This window comes from Strix aluco, chromosome 5, assembly GCF_031877795.1.
Source record: "Strix aluco isolate bStrAlu1 chromosome 5, bStrAlu1.hap1, whole genome shotgun sequence".
Taxonomy (NCBI): Eukaryota; Metazoa; Chordata; class Aves; order Strigiformes; family Strigidae; genus Strix; species Strix aluco.
In genome coordinates this window covers 6,449,844-6,472,064 of record NC_133935.1, presented here as the reverse complement: position 1 = coordinate 6,472,064, position 22,221 = coordinate 6,449,844, and the positions used below count along the sequence as shown (strand labels likewise).

The following is a 22,221-nucleotide window of genomic DNA, read 5'->3' as shown; positions in this document are numbered from 1 at the left end:
CACATCTCCAACCCAGGCCAGGCAGTGGTGGTTTCCATGTGGTTTGTTTTCTGTAGGTGAGGCGTACAGTGCAACCTTGCAGCTCTTCCCATGAGAATACACTTGTGTAATAAATACTCATATTCAGGGTTGCAGTTTGTGTGGAGATACTGGAGGAAAAGGTGCAGTTTAAATATACTAGATTGGTAGCACAGCTGTCTAAGGGTCTAAGGTGTGTACAGGGAGCAGAGGGTGGTAACGTGAAAATTCCTCCTGGCACTTAGTAATCCCCCCAGAGAATCTCACAAACCCATACCAGGGGTTGCTTTGCTCCCTCCAGAGTTAGCAGGGACTAGTTAGATTCTACCATACTTAATTCTCTCAAGCAAGTTGAACAAATTTAAAACCTCTTCCACCTCTTCTTCCTCTCCTTTCTCCCTAATTGTAAGTAGAAATGCATGCGATTGGGGGGGTGCACTGAAAATTGTTTGAATTATTTAAGCAGTGTAGCCTTGTAATTTTTTTCTGTTTAAAATTATTTGTAAATCTGAGGGGGTGTGATTGAGGGAAGACTTTAACGTGAATTTGCAAAGCAAATTTTATTAGTTCCTTAGTTCAGAAAACACTATAATTTTCAAGGCAGTGCTGCATAAGAGGCTAATTGAAAGAAAGGTTAATGTAAAAATACATGTTGTTATTATTTTATTATTATGCAATTAATTCTTGGAATGTTTTAATTAGGAAATACAATATTTAATGTGCTGAGAAATTCTGGCCATGCAAGAGAATGATGCAAAGGAACGGTCAGTCTGGAGGGTGACAAAAGATTGTTCTGGGAAGGAATACCCTCTAGCTAAAGCTTAGCCACTGTGCTTTGAAAGAGACAACATTCCTCAAGCCAAATAAGAAGCAAAGGGAAGAGCAGGAGTCTATAGCTGAGATATCAGGGCATTTGCCTAAGAAAGGGATGTTTCTGGATTTCAGCTCCCAGAACTCCCAGAGTTGTTTCTGGATTTCAGCTACTGGGAAAAATATGTACACAGTATCTCTCAGGGTTGGGTTTTATAAGTCTGCTCAGTGCTTTGAAAGAAAGGCTACAGATACCTGTCTTTAGGAGAGTGTGCTAAAGTGTGGATCCAAAGCAGACACTGGCATCTTTCTGCAGGCCTGGTGGAGTAAGTCTCAGTAAATGGCAAAATTTCGGTCAGATTCTCATCGCTCCCTTGTGTCACAGGATATCTCTAAATGACCCGTTCCTTGGGTTAAGATGCTAATTTATAGTGGCTCTGATGCCAGTGTGTTGAATATTTACAGATGCCCCAAACCTCCTTGTGGGCAAAAACTCTGTAACCAAGGCATTTCACTCTGGATTTCTCTGGAGCTGAGAACAGCATGGATTCTTCAGCGGCCCTATCTATCTATGGGACTCCCGAAGCACAGAGGAGCACCAACAGGTATACACAGCTTGCTCACATATAGTGGTTGCAACACGTAAACTATTGCAGTAATGATAAATATGGAAAAAAATATTTATCTTTACAAGCTAATTAATTTTCTAACTTGGTCTGATAGTTTTGCTCTGATAGCAGAATTCACTTGACTACATAAGAGTGTTCACAAGCTCGTCCTAGTTGGGTTTTGGAGGATTTATTTTTTTCTTCAAATTTTAGCTGTCTTCTTCACATTTTGAATTGAAACCATCTTAAGCAGGTGCTGGAAGAATAACAGTGGATGTAAGAAGGATCTCAGTGATGCATACTGCTAACGGAGCAGAGGCTGAGGAGCACAGCATTTTGGAGCATGAGAGCGAAACCTCTCTGGAAGGCTTGGAAACACTCTGCATTTCAAAATGGAATTTGCACTGCTTCTTGCTAGTGGAAAATGGGGTAGGTTCAGTTCTTAATAAGGAAGCTGGATATTCCACTAAGGAGGAGATATGAATTCTCATAGACATCCTGACTGCATCTATATTAGAAAATGAAATGTGCCCAGGACCATTCTCTGGCACTGAGGCCAACTGGCATGAACAGCCTGTGTTCATACTGTTAAACTCTCCCTCTAAAACAAGGTGGCCGGAGGCAGACAGCCTAATGGGCTCAGTTCCTGGCTTGTGCTAATTCCCAGATTGTGCCTAGGAAGTATTTGGGAGAGAGCTCTCTAGTACAGATTTACAAGTGTGACCAGGAGCCTGTGACAGTATAGCTGATTGTGATTAATTGCCTGGGAACATTCCCTCAAACTGTTTAACTGACAGGTGTAGATAGTTCCACACTTAGGGCTGAGAAGTATGCCCTATGCCCTGCGTTGATGCTGCATGGCATCTTGCCCTCAGGCAATTTCTTGGAGTATATCAAAAGCTTTACACATTCCCCCTATTGGTACTCTCTTACCTTAAACAATAATAAGTCTCTATTCATTGAGCACAATTATTTCTGCAGAAATCTGTTCTCATCTAATTCTGCTTCCACCTGAGCTCGTGTATATGCAACTATACTAAGTCACCACACAAAACTCTGACTTTTCTAAGTGCAAATGGAGGAGCACAAGTGAATCTGACAGAGCAGGATACTGTTGCTTTATTTTTTGACTGATTTTCCTGTTTGCACAGCCCTAGACTAGGCTATACCTTGTGTTTCAGTCACTGCATCTTCTAATTCTGCTTAGGACCTGTGACACAGCTGAGGCCCTGATGGCCAAGTGCATCCCCCATTCTTGCTATCCAGCAGGCTGCACTAGAAAACAACCAGAAATTTTAAAAAGAAAAAAAAAAGGAGGGGGTGGGGAGGCACTCCTAAGTGCATGAAAAGAAATTTAGGCAAGATAAAACCTGAAGAGATCTCACTGAGGCCAGCCTCCTTCCCAAAGAAATGCTCAGCCTCACCTAAATGATCTTCCGCAGATATTTGCCTGGCCTGTACCTAACATGGACGAGGCCCTTCTGTGTTTGTCGGTGGTGTTTACACTGTGGGTTAACATTTACTTCCCTTTGCATATATGCTAAAAGGATAATTTTCTCCTAAACTAACTGCAACCTGAAAGGGGAGTAACTAAAGGTCAAAACAAGTATGTACTTTATAAGCACTGTTAGCTTCCATGTGGCTTTGACTTCTCCAAATCCATTGAGATAGCCTCAGAAAAATGTGCATGCAAGTGAGGACTGGTCTGAAAGCATCACCAGGCTTCCCTTACAAAGCATTGGTATTTTGGATGTAATACTGGAGGCAAAACTATTACAAGCATGTGTAACTGTATTACTGCTTCTAGTGCTGTAGAAACCATGGATCACCATGGACCACCACTGGAATTCTCCTCTAACTTCATGGTGAATCCATAAGCCAGCAGTTGCTCTTCTGTGGTGCCCAGGGACTAGAGCATTAGTTAAATTCAGTCAGACTGAGAAGTAAGAGTGCATGTCTAGAAATAAACTTCCACTTGAAATCTTTTCTGACACTGTGATATTCCTGGATCTTGATATCTCTAACTTCAATAACATGTTAATGCTGTCAACCACCCCAAGAAGTGGGTGAGAAGCAAGTCCCTCTGAAGTGACCATTAAGGACAGGTGAACCTATCAGTGGGCTTTCATTTTTTAGTTTTTGTATACACAAGCATCCCATATGATCTTCCCCTGAACATAGTCCTTCTCCTAATGACTCAGTTTTGTCCTTTGTCTCACTCCTCTGACAGAGGTTGTCATCCTTCCGTAAGAGTGGCAGGACAAGACTTCTGAGTGCTGAAGGCCTGTTTGATGATGGCAAATGTTCTGGACAATAGAACTTGCTGGCTGAGGAATTTCTGCTGTGGAGGTGGTTTCCTCCAGCAGATGGGTGGGCAGATGACTTAGTATGGGGGCCATGTCATAGGTGATTATAGCAAAGACCACCAGAACTTGGGGTCTAGAATGCTGAGGTCCACCACCTGAAAAGTCTAATGAAACTTTTTACGTCAGAGCAGCAGTCTTTAAGGTCTGTCTCAACAACAAGTATGGTTAAAAACTCTGTTTATCATAATTATGTATGATTCAATATTTAGAGACAGGATATATACTTAAACTGGACATGCAAAAAGCATGTAGATTTGCAAAAAAGCAGAAGTATAATTCAAGAGCCAAGCACATCTTGGAGGTAGTGAACAAAATAATCATTGGAGCCAGTAAGGGGAGCAGGCCTTTCTATTAATTTTCCCTAGAGAGAGAAGTTGTAAAGTCATTATTGCAGCATTAATGGACAGTAAAATATATATTTAAAATATTTCAGGAGCACATTTTGCTCTCTGTTCACTCTGTAATTATGGATCAGTCCTACTGAAGTTAACTTCTGTTTCATTGCAGGAATCCTGCTCAGATAGATTCAAGGGCTGCAGTGATACCCTTTGTTTTCCTCGAGTCTTGACAGACGGAATTAAATAGAGATTTCTTTTATGGTGATAGCATGCTGACGGCATGTGCTGTGGGGAGAAGACAGTGTGGAAACAATATTGCTTATTGCCCCAACTCAGCCTGCAAAATGGCAGCATGGCATGTCTTGTTCGTCTATACGAGTTTCTCAGGCACAGCAGGTGATGCTGGGAAGGTGTGTGAAGGGTCCAAATTTGGAAGAGAAAATAATCAGACTGATGACTGGAACAAAATGCTCAAGCCAAAATGCTTCCTCCCTGGGGAAGCTCTCCCACAGTCAGATGTAGTGTTGTTTAGCTGTCTGGTTTTAATTCCAGGACTGCAAAGCAAGCATGGCTCTTAAGGCCCTGACTGAGACTTTGTCAGCTGTTGGGTAACGACCCCAAACATACAGGAATTAGGCCTGAATAAGAATCTCACGTACCATCCACTTCTCATCTCTGAAACCCACACTATTCCCTCATCTGATTTTCTAATTGAATTGTCATGGGTGTAAAATCATGCTGTTAAAATTTCCTCCTGTTGTTTGCATAGAGTTCAGAGGCAGGAGCCAATGTAACATACTTTGAATTTGTTTTCCTTTTTAGAAGGGACTTGCATTTTGGATTTTTTTTTTTTTTCCCGGGCTAATGTACATCTGATGTCAGGCTTCCCAGATGAGAATGGTTAGACTGGCGTTGACATTTTTAGAAATATGTGCGAATGGAAAAATATCCTGGGAGTGCTGCCAGCGGCTGATTCTGTAAAGTTTTAGTCTCTGTTGAATAGGAAACATGAGCCAGGTACCTCTACTGAAAAGAAGCCTTACTCATGAGGTGTCTCTACTCAGGTGTGTGCCGTGCATGCCTTCTCAGTTTAAGGAAAGGGCAGGAGTGAATTCCTGCAGCCTGTGACTCATTCAGGTGATATTCAATTCCCCTTTCTGACCAGATGATAAACAGCCAATTAGCATCTTTCCCAAAGGGAGGAACAACTACAGCAAAAGATCCTGGCAAAAAATGGATTTTCCAAGGTTTAACTGCGAGGATGACAAATAAAGTGGTTCAGACAAATCTGCCTGATCCGTGGCTGTTCCTTCCAGTTTGGTGCTGACGTGACTGGGACAAAACAGCGTAGAGCTGAGCTGATTTGCAATGAATCAAGCCTGCAGCTTTCCATTTCACAGCGAGATGGTAGAATCTGGAAGATGAGTGCAGCTGATTAATGGTGCTATGAATGTCAATAATTTTTATAGACTTTGCAGTATGCTCATTTTAACTGCCTCATCAGGGCAAATGTCTCATTAACAGGTAGTAGGCTTTCACAGAGTGCAGGTCAAATGCTGCTCTCCCTTGAAGAGAAGCAGACCACCCTAAGTGAACAGGGGGTTGTACAGGGGTTAAACCAGCGTAGGACGTGCTCTAAGGGTGCAATATCAGTGCTCTCTGAGAACAGATTAGCTGGGGCTATATTCAGGGCTACAGCCGACTCCCGCTGAGTTGCTGGCTCTGTTGAGTTTGGATCTCAGCAGGAGCCTGGAGCCAGGAGCTGGTGCTTTTCACTGAGGCAAAACAGCGCTCAGTGAGTGGCAGGGCCTTGCAGCTCCAGCTGAGCTCAGTGCTGAGCCCAGTCCACCGACTGGCAGCAGCTGCCTCCGTGAGACGCAGAATCCGTGCAGTTGCCCCATGGGTTGGTGCTCAACAGGAGCAGCGGCTCTCCTTGTGCTTCGGTGGGTGCATCACACGCAGCCGCCCTCTGCTCTCCCCTGATGATGGCAGGATGCTTGTCTGCAGCACGGCCTTGCACACCATCGTTCTCCCAACGCTCTCTCTCTGACGGAGTCAGCCGTCTCTTTCTCATCATCACCTCTCTTCAGTTTACCTTACGCTCACGTGTTGACAAGGCTGCATGGATGTGGCTCTGTGCTATGGAGTGGGTGTTCTGGCCATGGCAGGGCTCCCTCGGCCGGCTCGTGTTGTGGATGTCTCCCCACGTAGAGACACCGTGGCTTGGCGGTGGCCTTAGCAGGAAGTTTAGATACAGCTATTTTCACACATCATTTGCTGGTGGGATTGCTCTGTAACTTCTGCGTGAAACACCACAGAAATAGATTATATCAGCTTTACAGAAAACAGTATGTTGGACTGAACTGGATTCACTCTGATTCATTCTGGAGAAGGGTTTGGTGGTTTCCAAGGGAAACAGAGTTTTCTTAGTCATTCTTTTGTTCACTAGTAACTTTTGAGCTTCTTGGCTATTTTCAACCAAATTTGGCAAAAGGACACCAGCCTTGAAGTAAATAAATCTTTTTTACAACTCCTTTAAAGGTAGCTGACTGCATGGGGGAAACAAAGACCTGAGTTAATACTGCTTCTGTTAGGGAAAAGCTGTGGTGTTAGCTCTCCTAAATTGTTGCTCTATCAAAACAGGAAGGACCTGGTGAATGAAATACACTGTCAACCCGGGTATGTTCAGAGACGACTTCTCTGAAGTGTAGCAAATACTGGTTAGATGGGACTTATAGAATAACAGCAAGAAGCAGAGTTGTGCTTAGAAATAAGGCAAACAGTGTCTTGCATATGGAGGCAGAGTTCCTTCAGTTCTAGTAGTACTTTCATTTTTCAGACTTCTAGCTTGTTCTGAAGTCTGTTGTAACTGGGGAGGCAGGGCAAGGAGGGTTTCTTGGTTTCAGTGAGTTTGGGGTCAAGTTCATCATGGTCCATCTCATGCCATCCCGGTGTTTTACCAGTTCAAGAAACAAAACCTTGAAATTAAAGCTCGTATCCTTTTCTGCTGCATTGCAGTGGTGAGCTTGGAGGGGTAGGAGGGACAGAGGAAAGTGTTTACAAGAAGACTGGATCTTTACTATTGGACTTTAAATAGACTGGGTTTAAGAGGATTGGCTTGCACGCCCCTTAGCAGCCCTGCACAGCGGCAGTACTAGCTGCAGCTCCTCTGCTTCCCAGAGCTGAGTAATAGCTCATCCTATTTGCTTTTCTAAGCATAAGGCACTCTGCAAAGAGTTTGTTGATTCCTCCCTACTCACTAACCAACTCTCCATACATATTATGCCCACCAGTGGCATTTACTATAGGACTTTCTGGCCTATTTGAGAATGGACAGGAAGAAAAGCAAAGTATATTACTATGCTGTGTTTAAGACTGGACCTGAAAAGCATAACTGGGCTCTAAACTTTCTCAAGATGACACAGTATTGGGGTGCAGAAGAGAGGACACATTTCCTGGTGGGGAGGCTAATACCTTAATTTTAAGGACCATGTGTTCACACTTTTTGCCCACATGTTTTACAGTCATAAACTAAAATGAAACTGTAAGGTACACCTAGCCAAAATAACTGTCAATTGACTGCTGTCTAGCAGGACAGCTGTTACATGCACTGTTCTGTGTTATCTGCAAACATGTTTATCGCTCTAATCACTAGACTTTACCCTTCTGGTCTAGCCAATGCAATCTGGTTTATTTACATTCTTATACTGTGTTCAGCACCGATTCTGTGGATGAGTCCCTTCCAACGATGCCATAAGAAATGTGGCTAATAGCCCTCATGTATTGGTTCTCAGCCTGTCCTCATGAGAGCTGTGAAGCAGTGAAGCAGCTGGCGTTTTTTAAAAGAAAATATAGATACATATGTATTAACAGTATGTGATTTCTGAGAAGAAAGTAAATCTTGGAGTTTGTTCTTTATCCTTCAAACTTTGGCCCTATCCCAAAGGAAGTGTTATTCCCTGGTCCCTTATGGTAGGATGTTTTACTGGGCCTGCAGAAGAAATTCCCTCGCTGTAACTATCTACTTGGAGATCTTAGTTGATTTTTTTTTTTAATACCTTGGGCCAAAGTTCTGTTTCCTCAGGGCTCAATTCTAGGGCCAGTTCTGTTCAATATATTTATCAATGATCTGGATGCAGGAGTTGAATTCACCATTAGCAGGTTTGCTGATGATACCAAACTGGGAGGTGCTGTTGACTCTTGAGGGACAAGATGCCTTGCAGAGGAATCTGGATAGATTGTAGCATTAATAGGATGAAATTTAACAAGTCAAAATGCCAGATTCTGCACCTGGGATGGAGTAACGCTGGGCACAAGTATAAACTGGGAGAGAAGTGGCTGGAGAGCAGCCCTGCAGAGAGGGACCTGGGGGTGCTGGCTGACAGCAGGGTCACCAGGAGCCAGCAGTGTGCCCTGGCAGCCAAGAGGGCAACTGCATCCTGGGGTGCATCCAACACAGCATGGCCAGCCGGTCAGGAGAGGTGATCACCCTGCTGTGCTCAGCGTTGGTGCGGCCTCCCCTTGAGTGCTGGGTGCAGTTCTGGGCCCCACACTTTCAGAAGGATCTGAAGGTCCTTGAATGTGTCCACAGGAGGGCAACAAAGGTGGTGGAAGGGCTGTAAGGCATGTCCTGTGAGGAGCAGCTGAGGACTTTGGACTGTCTAGTTTGGAGAGAAAGGGCTGGAGGGTGACCTCATTGCTCTCTACAGCTTCCTGGGGAGGGGAAGTGCAGAGGGAGGTGCTGAGCTCTTCTCCCTGAGATCCAGTGCCAGGACACATGGGAATGGTTCAAAGCTGCACTAGGGGAGGTTTAGACTGGACATTAGGAAGCATTCCTTTACTGAGAGGGTAGCCAAACACTAAAACAGTCTTCCTAAAGAGCTGGTCGATGCCCCAAGATTATCAGTGTTTAAGAGGCATTAGGCCAATGCCTTTAACAACATGCTTTAACTTTTGGTCAGCCCTGAAGCATCAGGCAGTTGGACTAGATGATCATTGTAGGTCCTTTCCAACTGCAAATGCTCTATTTTCTCTTTTTCTATTCTATTTTCTAAAGTTATGGATCACCCTGGAGGGGAGGCAGTTAAACTTGATTGGTTCACGTACAGACAGGTCTGTGGGGGGATTAGAAGGCATTTGATCTGATGACATTGTTAAGAAAGACTGCAGCATTTTGTGATCAGTATAGTGATGGATTTCTTGTGAAATCTGTTCAAAAACACTGGGAGATGCTCACCATATTGGACACTGGCAGTATTTCGAACTTTATACCACACAAAATACACATTATCTCTAACAAGCCAAAGGTAAACAGGAAGGGCCCCACATGTGAAATCTGATTTTTAAATTAATCTTATAATGCTATGAAGTCCAACTCATGATTGTTGAATACTCAGCCTATCCTATTCTGTCAAAAAGCAGCCTTATTTTGAATGGTAAGAAATGCTGTAGAAGGGCTGCAGAAGAGGGGCAGAGGCCCAAACATCCTGTCCTTGTAGTTATTGAGGACTTCCAGGTTCTAGAGGAATTTTCAGTAAAAGCCTTGTGCATGATTTGATTTCCCTTTATATTATTTTACCACAGCAAAATAAATGTAGCAGTCTGCTGCAAAACAAACAGAACATAATCTGCCATTTTCTCTTGACCATTTTGAAATAGTCTACTAGAATAGCCAAAGAATGGCATGCAGGCAGTTTGTGAAATCATTTTGCATGAAGGGATTTCAAAAAGCTTCCCCAAAAGCTACCTACAAGTTATTAACTCACATTTGGGGACCATCTGCCTAGTGGCTTTTCAAAATAATGCTCTAAGTACACAGGCTAAAAGCAAGGAATATCTTACAAAAGCATATTTTCCAGAAAAAAAAAGAAAAGGCAAATCCCCAAATAGTTGAACCTTACCTTTTGTTATACCCATAGGTGATAAATCATAAGGTATTTGGGAACAGAAGTGTATCTGGGGCATTCACACAACATATGTATGTTCTGAGAATCATCTTGCAGTTTCTGTTGCAGAATTTTGACCTATTTTGGTGCAGCTACATTTGTTTGGGGAAAATGCAGCATATATAACAGGGACATTACTATGGCTCTTCAGACTTTACGATCAGGAATTTACAGCATTTTTCCTGCTGTAGAGAAAGACCAGGCATCAGAGGTAGGATTTTTCTAAAGCTGTAAGGCTTCATTTACATGGGAACACTTGGGAAGCGTGATCTTAATGAAAAAAAAAAAGCTAGATCTGAAGTATGATGACTTGAAATGAAGCATACTCCTCTGTGAATAATCACATGTGTAACTTAGTCCACTTCAGGATACTGAAACAAATTTAATCTTTATTATCTTAAAGGAGAATGACTGGGCAGGGACTAACCAGAATAAACATGTTTTTTCCCTAGGTAGACAATCCCCATTTTTAAAAGTCATCTGAGAAGTCAGGACAGACACTGAAAGTCATTAGAAAACAGACATGCCATCTCTATAATCTGCTGTACACAGAGAACACAATTCAACAAGATGCTGAGCAATATATTTTTTTTAGGTGCTAAATTCCTTTTGTCATCTGTGGGTGTTGAAGGCAATTGGTATCACCCATGATGAAGTACAGATGGCGTTGAGAATGACCTGTGCTGCTGAATATGCAGATATATCATGGCTCTTATCAAATTTCATAGGTATTGAATGAAAAGTAACTTAATCCTATAAAGTATGAAAAAAACTTTACCATTCTTAGCTGCAAAACATGCTGATGACTGGAACTTGGGCCAGAGATGCCTCCTCCACCCTTGTTTGATTCAAATTGTGTTTGGACTCTGATGGCCTCTACTGTAGAACTGAACGGAAATTTTGCAACTGGCTTCAGCACATGTAGGATCAAATAGTATTGCTGCTGCTTTGGGTACATTTTCCCACTGCTGGTTGGACAGAGTAGCAGTCGGTCTGAGCCTTGTTCTGAACTAGTGAAAAAAGATCACAAGAGAGCGCACTTTGAAAAAGGGTGGGGATGAGATTATTATTCACTGTCAGCTCTGAGCCTAAATTATAATTCAGTCTGTTTCTGTGCTCTCTTGAAAGGCATCACATGGCATTATATAATGTCACTGTCAGTAGATAATGCTTAACCTGGAAAAAATGGAGCTGCAGCAAGTAGAAGGAATTTGAGGCAAATAGGACTTTTGGACGTTCCTTAAGAAAACTTATCTGAGGGGTTAGAAGTAATGAACTGATGTTTAAAGACCTTGTGTAGCATCACAGGATGCCACGCTAATACTAAGTAGTTGAAAAGATAGCTGAAATAGCAATCTATTCCATGTTTTTATCGTGTGTAGTTTATAACTGAATAATCTGCATATTCCCATAAGTGTCCTGTCCCTTTAGAATCTAGTTAAGTTTTTGGCCTGTATGATTGCCCGTGTCACTAAGTTCTATAGCTTAATTACATTTTGTGTAAAAAAGTAATTCCTTTTCCTCTTTTTAAATTTTTTGTCATATATTAGTAACTGTCCCTGGATTTTTTTTTTTTTTCCAGAGAACAAAAAATCCCAGTCCATCTGATTTACCAGGTTCTATATAGCATACATTTTGCCCAGTCTTCTTATTTGTATCCTTTATAAGGCAAATAATCCAGTCTGTCCAACAACTTTCAGTATGACAGTTTACGGATGCCCTGGATCATTAGCACGTTCCCAGTAAGCCTTCTCATCTGTTTTGAGCTCCAGCATCTAAAGCTGGACACAGGATCCCACCAGGGGCTGATCCCCTGATTAATGTAAAGATGACGCGACATTTTCAGCTTCATTCTCTTTCCCACATACACCCTAGCATCTTTGTAGCTTTGCTGCTTTCATGGTGACCACAAGCCTTCACTTTGCAGGTAACAAAGGCCGTGTCTACACTGGTGGTCTTTCTCAGTAACTGAAGTAGAGCACTGACCTGAAGTGGTGGCAGCCAGGTCTCTTGAATGTTGACTGTTGTGTCAGGCTGATTCAGATTTAAATGTTAATGTTGAACATTTGAGCTATCTTCTTCTTAAACGGCTTGTATAGACATACCCAGAGGTGCTCAAGCCCTTTTTCAAAACGTATACAAACACTTAGATCTACATGTAAGGATTTTTTCTTTACAAATTACGCAGCTGCAAGTTTCACTGCCCATTTTGGTGTGTATTCATCTAGCTCTTTTCTCTTTCTCTGAAGGACCTCCAAATTCCTTCTTGACCGAACTATTATAAATAAATTGAGCATTTGCAGACTACTCTATCTCACTTCTACTTTTCTGTGGGAGAGAGGCAAGTCGACATTGGCCTGTCTCCCACACTTTTCCAGAGAAGATGTGAATACTCAGTGAAACAAGATCATTGGGGACCTTTGCCTGGTCTTCTCCCATGATTACACCAGCTATGTCACTGACTGGACATTCAACCTTCCCTGAACCAGGGCAGACTTCACAGGAACAAGTGACTAATGCATTCGCTAAAGACTGTCCTTTGAATTTGAACCAGAAGTTTATGATGTGCTGGGATCTTTGCTGTCTTTCTGTAGATTTTAGAAGGCCAAGCTAGACTGCTGAGTGCTTTAAGTTAATAGGAATGACAGTGAATGATTAAGGACTCCACTGGGCACTGACTGTGTCCGTTAGCCATTCTGAGTGCAATAATCTTAATTCTGAGATGTTCAGGTGTTGCAGTGAAAGTAAAACTGTGTGTCTCGGCTGTGGGTGTGTGAGACTCTCCTGAAACATGCTTTCATCTTTTGCTCTTTTTCGATTTGTGAATGGCCTGGTTCTTTGTACAGCTACCAAAGCCGTTAGCAAGAGCGCCTCATCAAGCTGTCCTGCTAGTTTTGACAGCCTTCGTGAGGCTCAGAGAGACAACACTTCCTACAGGCTCTAGCAACACCTGTTGAAGTTACATGCTGTCAGATTCAACATTGCCTTGCCAGCCTGAATTTGTCTTTGAAAACAGGCGAACTGGTAGCTGCAGGACCAGGAACCTGACCTGATACTACATTATATTAAGGGAGCTGGTATCATTTCAGCAAACCCTGTGTTTTTCTGATGTGAATGTGCTCCCTGTCTACGTTCGCAGCTCACAGAGAGAAAGTCTGCCCTTGCAGAGGCTGCGTAGAAGCAGGAACAGAGAGAAAACGATGCCTCAGAATGATTGCTCTCATCTTGCTGAACTATCATCAGGGTCGATCTGATTAAACTGCATGCATGGAAATGAAGGAGCTAATCTAACCCTTACCATGGCAGGCAAAGTGTGCAGTTTAGGTAATTGCCAGTGTCTGTCTTAAAAACAATAGTCCCAGTCCCGATGCCGTTGAAGACACTCGGCGCAGTGCCACTGTCTTCATGGGGATCAGAACTGAGCTCAGTGTTCTATTTTAGAGCACAGTTCAAGGAAAGGGTACTGGTCTCTGTCAATAAGTTAAAACTGAATCCAGTTGCCACAGCATCAGATAATTTCTTAGGGAAATTTGTTAGACTTTTTAATATCAATACTGAGTTTCAGCAGTATATTTGCTGAATTACTCTTTTGATAAAACCCCTTTATAGGCATGTCTGCTCTCCATCTGGTGCTGATCTTACTTAAAATACAGTGAGATTGGCAACTAATTCATTCATGGACAGAATAAGTATAAAAGTTGCATAAAGTAGTTAATATTGGTAAGACCAAAACTTACTTGTAGCTTCTTGAAAAAACCAATTATGAACCTTTCCTCTTAGGACAGAAACTCTTTGTAAGATGAAGAAATATCTCACACACTTCTGGTGCTGAAATATCAAGTAGTGATGTTTGTTTTTTGCAGATTCCTTTCCTGTTAATTCTTGTTCCAAATATAGTACTATACTTGTCTTGAAACTGGTTACACTTCATGTTCAAGGCAAAATTTTTGCACTTTAAAGATTCAGTTTTATCTTTAAGGCTTTAATCTTGCATCAGTAACTTTAAGTGCTTTCCAGTGATGCACTGAGCAAGGAATTAACATCCTTCTTTGTTGTTTTCAGTGCCAGATAACATTTATATCCAATGGTGGCCCTCCATTTGCCATGAAGATGCAGTTACAGGGGCTGTAGTGTACAGATGTCAGGCAATTTGATGAACACTATCCAGAAATTATAGTGATTATATATATTTTAGGATTTAGTTCACCTTCTAAGTCCCAGCTCCTTCTTTTGAATCACTGAAACAAAATCATGCCATTTTTATTTTTTTCTAGAATCCCCACTAAAAATCTTGTTTAAAATCAGTGTGGGAAATCCACTAGCAGATAAGGATGAAACTTCCCAGGCATAGGATTAAAATGGAATGAGTTTAGAAAAGTACATGCATGGCTTTTTGGTTTAACAGTGACAAAAACCATTTTTTCAAGTAAGGATGTAACTATTCAAACTAAAAGGCTGTATTGACACACACCAACAGTCATAGAAATCAGAGCTTCACTGACCTTCTCATTGTACGATCAGGAAGGGGAAGGGTGTTGGTCTTGATGTCTCAGGCTATCAGAGATGAATGAAACCTCCTGAAGGCTTGAAGTAATGAGAAAAAACTGTGGCCTTCTCTATTTGACAGCCAGTACACTAAAGTCCTTTATGACCCACATTAGAGTTCACTGCATACTGTATTAATTTCTGTTTTCCTTTCTCCATAAACTCCAACCGTATGATTTTTCATGTGGGATGAAAGGAGGATAGCACACCTCATCAGCGTGAGAGACTCAGGTCTATAATCAACATTAGACACTCAGGTTCTCATCCCTCACGAGAATGCTGCCAACTTGGGGTTTGAATTGGCCCTTTAAAATTCCAAGGGGATATCCTCTAAAGGGTTGGATTTCTACTGTTGTACTTTTTTTTTTTCCCCCACAGGCAATACCATCCAGTGCCTAATATGTATCAAAGAATACTGCCTTCATTTGGTCTGCTGGCTGCTGCATCTAGGAATGTGGCAAAACACAGAAATCCTCCCTTGTAATTTCTCTTTTGTGATCCGCTGTACGTTTGATAGTGTTCACTGTTGTCTTGTGAAGTCACATGAAGTGAGACCATCCTTTGCATTGTTTTAGTCAGGAACATGCTTAGGCTGGTACAGAAAAAAAATGTACAATTACCATCCAGGATATGTGGTCTGTCAGCCTACAGTGCCCTTGTGGCCCATCAGCCATGTACAAGCAGCTATCAAAAACAGGTGTTTCAAGACCAGCCTGCTCGAGCTTGCAGGAACTGCAAGTTATTGTCTGCTAGAGGTGGTGAAGAGACTGTCTCCCATCTGACTGAGAAAACCTTGCCCAGAGAACTCTGAATTGAAACAGACATGTTTTCAGGAAAAATGTCTCTTCTGAGGACCTAACATCCTCCAAAGAAGATGGTTCACTGAGAAAGTCCCTTGTTTTATCCCATGTACCAGCTGACTCCACATAAGCACAATTGTAGCCCATACAAATGTTTCCTATCAAGTACAAGGACCACTAACCACTATCTTTATTGTCTAAGCCTGATACTTTGTATAAACAATGCAGGCCTTGCTAACGACTATACCCTTGAAGAGGAGCTAAAATATTGATAAGAGGAGAACATCCTGCCCCAGAAGGTGCCAAAGGCTGGATGATTGCCTGAGAAGCATCAAGTCAGCAAAAATTGGTGGTATCTAGGGGAAAGGTAGAGGCAGCAGGGGGAGATCATGACCACCAACTCAATTCAAGACCAAGAAGACCTGCCCCCACGCTTGTAAGGAGCATGCGTGCTAATTTACATAGCAAGCGAGGCTAATTTAAATATAGCTAACCAATGAGGGATGAAGTGATAAGAAACTAACCAATGGTCATTGCAGTAAATGTGTTTTCGTGTAGTTTGAAGTGTATAAATACCTTGAAGTTCTTTTGTGTGGTGTGCTATCTTTGTGGAGTTACGCCCTAGCACCCATCTTCGCACAAATATGGAATAAACCGATATCTCAGCTTTGTGTGTAAGATTGGCTTTTTGCACACCGGGTAACAAACCCTGTCTGAGGGACAACACAATGGACTGGATATTAGGAAGTATTTCTTTCCAGAAGGGGTTGTTGGGCATTGGAATGGGCTGCCCAGGGCAGGGGGAGAGTCCCCATCCCTGGAGGGGTTGAAGAGTCGGGTTGACCCAGTGCTGAGGGATCTGGTGGAGTTGAGAACGGTCAGTGTGAGGTTAATGATTGGACTAGGTGATCTTCAAGGTCTTTTCCAACCTAGATGATTCTGTGATTCTGTGACTGTGCCCATGCATCTTCCTTTCCTTGTGTTTGGAGGAGACGAGTAGGAGGAAGTGCACGGACCCAATACCAACCTCATGTGAATGGAGAGCTCCTCTTTACAAGTGGTTTCCTGGCTGTTCTGAGCAATTGCTTTCTGGCCTTTTGTGCCTCTCAGATGATAAGACAAAGCTGAAAAGTAAGATATTGTGAGTCCCACTTAATTCATACAGTCAGCTTAGGACAGCTGCAGACAAATACAGGTACAGGACAAGAGAGTGCAGCTCAGGACAAACATTACTCTAAAGGACTGCCAATATGAGTTTGACAAGTGAAAACTCGTTGTTTAAGTCAGTAGTACCAAGGAGCCTGTCTATTGAACAGAAAGCTCACAGCTGTTCACAGCAGGAGACTGCTGCTTTAACAAGATTTTCTCTGGCTGCTCCAATTCCCTTTAGCTTTTTTTGTTTGTTTGTTTTTTTGTTTTTTGTTAATCATCTTTCAAACTGCAGCAGCATTTGTTGTCCTGAGGTGCTGACTCTAGTGGAAGAGATTCTAGTGGAAGCTTCTACTGCAGTTTGCACAGGCTTCATTTCAGGTCACTAATCACATCCTCCTCAGGCTCTCCTCAGGCTCTTGCATTGATTGTCCTCCAGCTGGAGAAATTGTCTGAGAGAAATGACATGACTGGTGTGTTGAGGTCACATTTCTAGATTGAGGGTGGACCGAGGGAAGCTGCTGCCTTTTGGATTCAGGGAAGACCTGACTTTTGAATGTGGCGTGGATGTGCAAGCCTTCAGTCTTCCTTCCCTATCATGCCCATCTGCTGCCCTCCAGCCAGCCAGTTAGGTTGGGAATGGACAAGAAGAGACAACAGAGGATGTGATGGGTGACTTGAGCTGGCGTCTGGATGCTGAGCAGCAAAATGTCTCTGCTGGATTAGGCTACTTCACCAAAAAAAGACTCATTGACTATTCTCTGAGTCACCATCAGAAATTCACATGAAGGACTTGAGTTGAGGTGACAGGATAGGAAGTTTGTCCCAGGGCAAATTTGGAGAACAAAACAGTCACAGAAATAAAACATGCTTTATGTTTTCCAGTATTACCTGTATAACCAGATTTGACAAGGGGATCTAAAAGCATGAGATGAAGGGCTAGTTGAGATCTTTTGGTACGTTTTTCTGTGAAAGCTGGAATAACACAATGGAGCAAATATGATCCGTTTGCTAACCTTACTCCAGCACCAAGATGACTCCTACCTACCATCGCAGAAAAAAGGCAGATTACTTTGGCTAGATACACACTAAGGTCTTGGAGAATTCATTGCTCCAGTACCTACATGAGGGGATTCTTGCTACTGAGTGGAATTCTCATCTTTGAGTTAGGATTTTATTCCCTTTTCCCCACATAAATGCCTTTTTTGGGAAGATGCAGCTCTTCTGTGGACAAGGCTTCTTTGACTCCTTCCAGTGAAGTTCATTTTTCAAAGTGACAGGGCAAAAAAAGGAGAAAACGTGACCTTCTAGCCTGAGATTTACCAGTTGTTTTCTGGTAAGAATATTTTTTGAAAGATACTATGGTGTCCGACTGCTGATTCAAATGGTGTTGAAGTACTCCCTCTAGCCTAGGGAATATTTGTAAACCCTCTGCGATCTTGGCTTGTGGTTGGTTAGAAAATGCCCTCAGGAAGGTGGGGATGAAAGTTCAGATATAGGCAGACAAAGGAGGGAGTTGGGATTCTTGAGCAAGGTCCCTTAGCACTCAACTAGGTGGTAAGGAAAATAATTATACTTCCTCTGCTCACCCTAATTTCTGGGATGTGGTCGAACTTAGGTTCCTAACTAGTGAACACCACGTTACTTCTGGATTTAGACAGAGGCCAGAGCCTAGGCACTTGGGAAACTGAGTCCACTCTAAGTATGAGTGCAGGATTATACAGCAGCAGACTGAACTGGGATTTTGATGTTCTACATTTTGGATCACAGTAGCTATGCATGCAATTAGTTAGGACATAAGATCTAATTCCTCTTGTGACCTGGCCTTCCTATCCCACATCAAGTAACTGTGGTTTAGATCCCTAATGATCTGTCTAGTGTGGCATCGAAGACCATATCCCTGAGGTGATAAAGTTAATGAAGAAATGTGTAAGGAACAGTTCTTTTACTGATGTTGAATTTCATTAAACCTGTCCCATAAGAGCCCTTTATCACCTCACAGGACGAGTCCTGTAATTTTCTAAGGCTTGTGCAGTGTCAGCTTTCCATGTGACTATCTGTAACTTGGAACACATTCGCCATCTTCTATCCAGCAACATCACCAAGGCTATAAAAAGGGGAAGAACTGCAGCCCTCACAAATGCTGAAGACAGTTTGCTAAAGAGACTGCAAATAGTCAGAGCAGTTATGTGATAAATCAGTAAGTGACGTTGTCTCTTTGTTTTTAAGAGCGACCTGGAGCTCATGCAGTAGCGCTATTCTCCAGATGGCTTTCCACAGCATCGTCTTCCGTAGCACACCAGTGAGCCACGAGACTGAGACAGAAATTCCAGTGTGGGGAGGGTGTGAGTCATGAGATGGTGAGTGAAAGAAACAGCAGGATAAAAATAACAGAGCACAGTATGATGCAGAATATTAATCTCTTACCCTGTGTTATCCTAGCTTGTATTACATACACTATTATGTTATACTGTAGATGCTCTACTGCTCAAAACAGATCCCTCTGTGCTACTCTGAAAGATTATGGCTCAGGATGCCAGATTGCAAGGACTTCTAATACTTGTGCCTTTAAGTTGGATGAAAATTCTTAATCAAGACATTCCTGCAATAGAAAATATATAATCAAAGAGTATGAGAGTGCTGCTTCTGTGACATTCATATTTTTTATATTTTATATAAAAGCATCAAGTTCCTTCAATTTAACAATTTAATAAATCTATTTATTGAAAAATTAAAATTATATCTCTTTTAAAATTTCTTTTTCCAACCTTCCTTTTTTAATTCTTTTTCCTTCAGTAGGAGAAAAGAAAGAAGAAAAGTATAAAAATATAATGGAAAACTGACATAAAATTCAACTTTGATTCTAGCTAACATGAATCAATAGGAAAAAAGTAGAAAAAGTAGAAGCTGTAAAATCAGAAGAAAAGCCAGGTGTTTTATTTTGAAATGTGAACCACTATTTTTCTACTCAAATCTGCCATTCTGTCCAGGCTAAGCTTCATTCTGAGATCACTCACAGCAAAATCCGGAGTCCTTGTAGGGGCTATTATTTTCAGCTCAGCTAGTTTGAGGTATTTGAGTAAAGCGTCTAACCCAGTCACCTTGACATCTCCTATAATCACTGGAGCAAGACAGAGATCTTCAGAGAGCTATTTGGAGCTTAGGAAGCCTATTATGATGTTATTTTTCAATACAGTCAGGAATCTGGGCATCATAAAGAGAGCAGGAGCTTTTCCTTTAACTTCAAAGGGTGCCAGCTCTGGCAGATTAACACATAGACAGCTCTTTTGATAGAAGCCGTGTCTGTTATTTGGGAGTGGGGAGAAATGTTTATTTTATTTCACACAGATTCAATTCAGAATATTTCAAAGGGATTTCACTTCGCTTTTTTTTTCATGTAAGTCACCTTCAGGCTTTGTCAGAACTGTGGAAAACTTTGCCAAAACTGGGGAACATCCAAACAAATGACAGCAACCTTCTCTGCCAAGCAGCGAGGTGGCTGTGTGGTCCCAATGCTACAGCACTTGGAATGTGAATGTCTTTGTAGGACTCTCCCTCTTCTTTGGCCTTTCAGGGCTGCTTGGTGAAGTGAAGCATTTGAGCACACACTGAAAAAAGACGCTGTTTAGTCATGATCACTTGATTTAAGGCAGGCGTGTGTGTAAAGCAGTATGGTTTAGGTATGCAGTTATGGTCAGAATACCAATGTATATACTGTATATACCATATATATGGTATATATGGTCAGAAACCAATTTCTTTGATCACACTAAGTTGAAACTACTTTGAAAAATCCCTTTTTTTCTTATTCTTTTTTTTCCATTTTGTCTTACAGAGGCTGCCTGGCAAGCTACTTGGGAATATGTTTTCTGGTTTTAAATACTGTTCTTAAGCAATCTTCTGTTATTTTTTACATTTATATTTCCATCTATTTAACTTATTCTTGTATATCAAGTCTTTTTATTTTCCAATACGTAAAGAAAAAAACATTTATTTTTGAAGTTATACAAAAATGGAAGTCATTGTAATCATGATTTGATATCCTTGGAACACGTTTTATTTACTATTCAATAGCCACTGTTTTTATTAGGACATTGTTTGAACGTAACTTTAAGCGCAGTAAAGTTCCAGGGCCAATCTCCTGGGAGAGGATATTTATGGTCCATATTTTCAGAGAGGGATACTGGAAGTAGAAAAAGGCTTAAGTATTTAGGCCTCGGTTCAACTCTGAAGTCAGGGGAAATCTGTCCGTTGCAAATTGTCATTGGACCAGTTGAAGTAGTTCAATATGCAAATGCTGAGCTTGAAGGGGTAGTTGCATTCAGTGTGCTCATTGAAAGCAGAAATGTAGGCCTCAGATTGTGTCTGTTACTGCAGGGGAACTGACCTATTTTTCTGGAGAGAAAAAAAAAAACTACCATAAGAATCTAATTTGCAAGAACTGTAAGAGTGGAAACAATAGGATATTTGGTTATGCAAACAAATTGATGAAGAAGACATTTCCAGCAGGAAAACCATTGATGGTACTTGGTGTCGCTCAATATTAACACCCTTGAAAGGAAAGTGAAATACTGGTGCATCTTTCACTTGGTTCTAAGCCATAATTCTATATCCAGTGTGGAGCCTAATGATTTGCTCTTGATATTTACTATAGCTTTTTGCATTACAGAAGTCTGATTGCTTTCCTCCTGCAGATACTGACCATTAGGAAGACACTGCTGCCGAGACTGAAACCAAACCCATTTATTCCTTGTTCTCAAGTCATCTTGGGTTAGAAGCTGCCGAAAAATTTTCTCCTGGATAAATAACTGTGATGTCCCCATCAAGCATATGTTGTCAGTGAGTTGGATTTCTTCATTCAAATTGTTGAAAATCTGTTCTGCTCGGAAGTTTCTCTTGTAGAGGAATTTTTCAGCACCACAAAAGGAATCTGCAGGGGTCCCATAAAAGTTTAAATGCTTTGAACTCACTCCCAGGCACAAGAAGACTTTACTACTTGAGATTTTGTTTGGAAATAAATGAGTTCTTGTCATAGATTGGGCATCTTCTACCATGGTCCCTACATAACAAAATTTCTCATCATTCTGGAAGAAGATTTGAGTGCTTGTTCTTTTTCTTTTATTGGCATTCATCTTTGTTTATTTATTTTGCATTCTTGAGATGTGTTGCATCTCTGGAGTTTGTATTTCTACTTTTAGCGTAAAAATGTTGTACATACAAGTCTAGAATGCATCTGAAGATTAGTCTAATTTTTCATGTGACTTTGACTTGAACATTTTTCTGTTTATGTTTATATTGCTATTTCAAAAATGTGCATTACCTGTATTCTTTATGCCTTTTCCCCATCTATAACTCAATAAAATTATGTCCCCATTCTGCAGAACCATATCACGTGTGCATAACAGTGATAACAGTTTTTGAATAATAATGACTGATAATTGAAAATGGGTTAATCTATATCTATATTTATATCTATATCTAATCTATATCTATCTGTCACAGCCTAAAATTCTTCTGATGTACGATTTGAGATGGTGAAAAAATTACCAGTGAGCAGTAAGCTCAGCTCAGGAATAATTCTTCATAAGGCTATTTGGACTTAAAAAGATTTTTTTATTCCCTAAAGGTGTACGTTCTTCATT

The 22,221-nt window shown here is 41.5% G+C and overlaps 1 protein-coding gene across 3 annotated transcripts in view; it reads left to right on the top strand.

Moving 5' to 3' along the window:
- LOC141923952 (potassium voltage-gated channel subfamily A member 1-like) overlaps window positions 1–21,953 on the top strand; it is a 31,534-nt gene extending 9,581 nt beyond the window's left edge. Inside the window, exons 2-3 of one of the 3 annotated variants that reach the window (XM_074825704.1) lie at window positions 18,809–18,939; window positions 21,274–21,953. The gene's annotated coding sequence lies outside the window, so the exon portion shown is untranslated. Of the gene's footprint in view, window positions 1–1,293; window positions 1,434–1,689; window positions 1,764–18,808; window positions 18,940–21,273 lie in introns of those variants that run through there. The other 2 variants (XM_074825705.1, XM_074825703.1) reach the window with 2 other exon arrangements.
- Window positions 21,954–22,221: the final 268 nt, after the last annotated feature.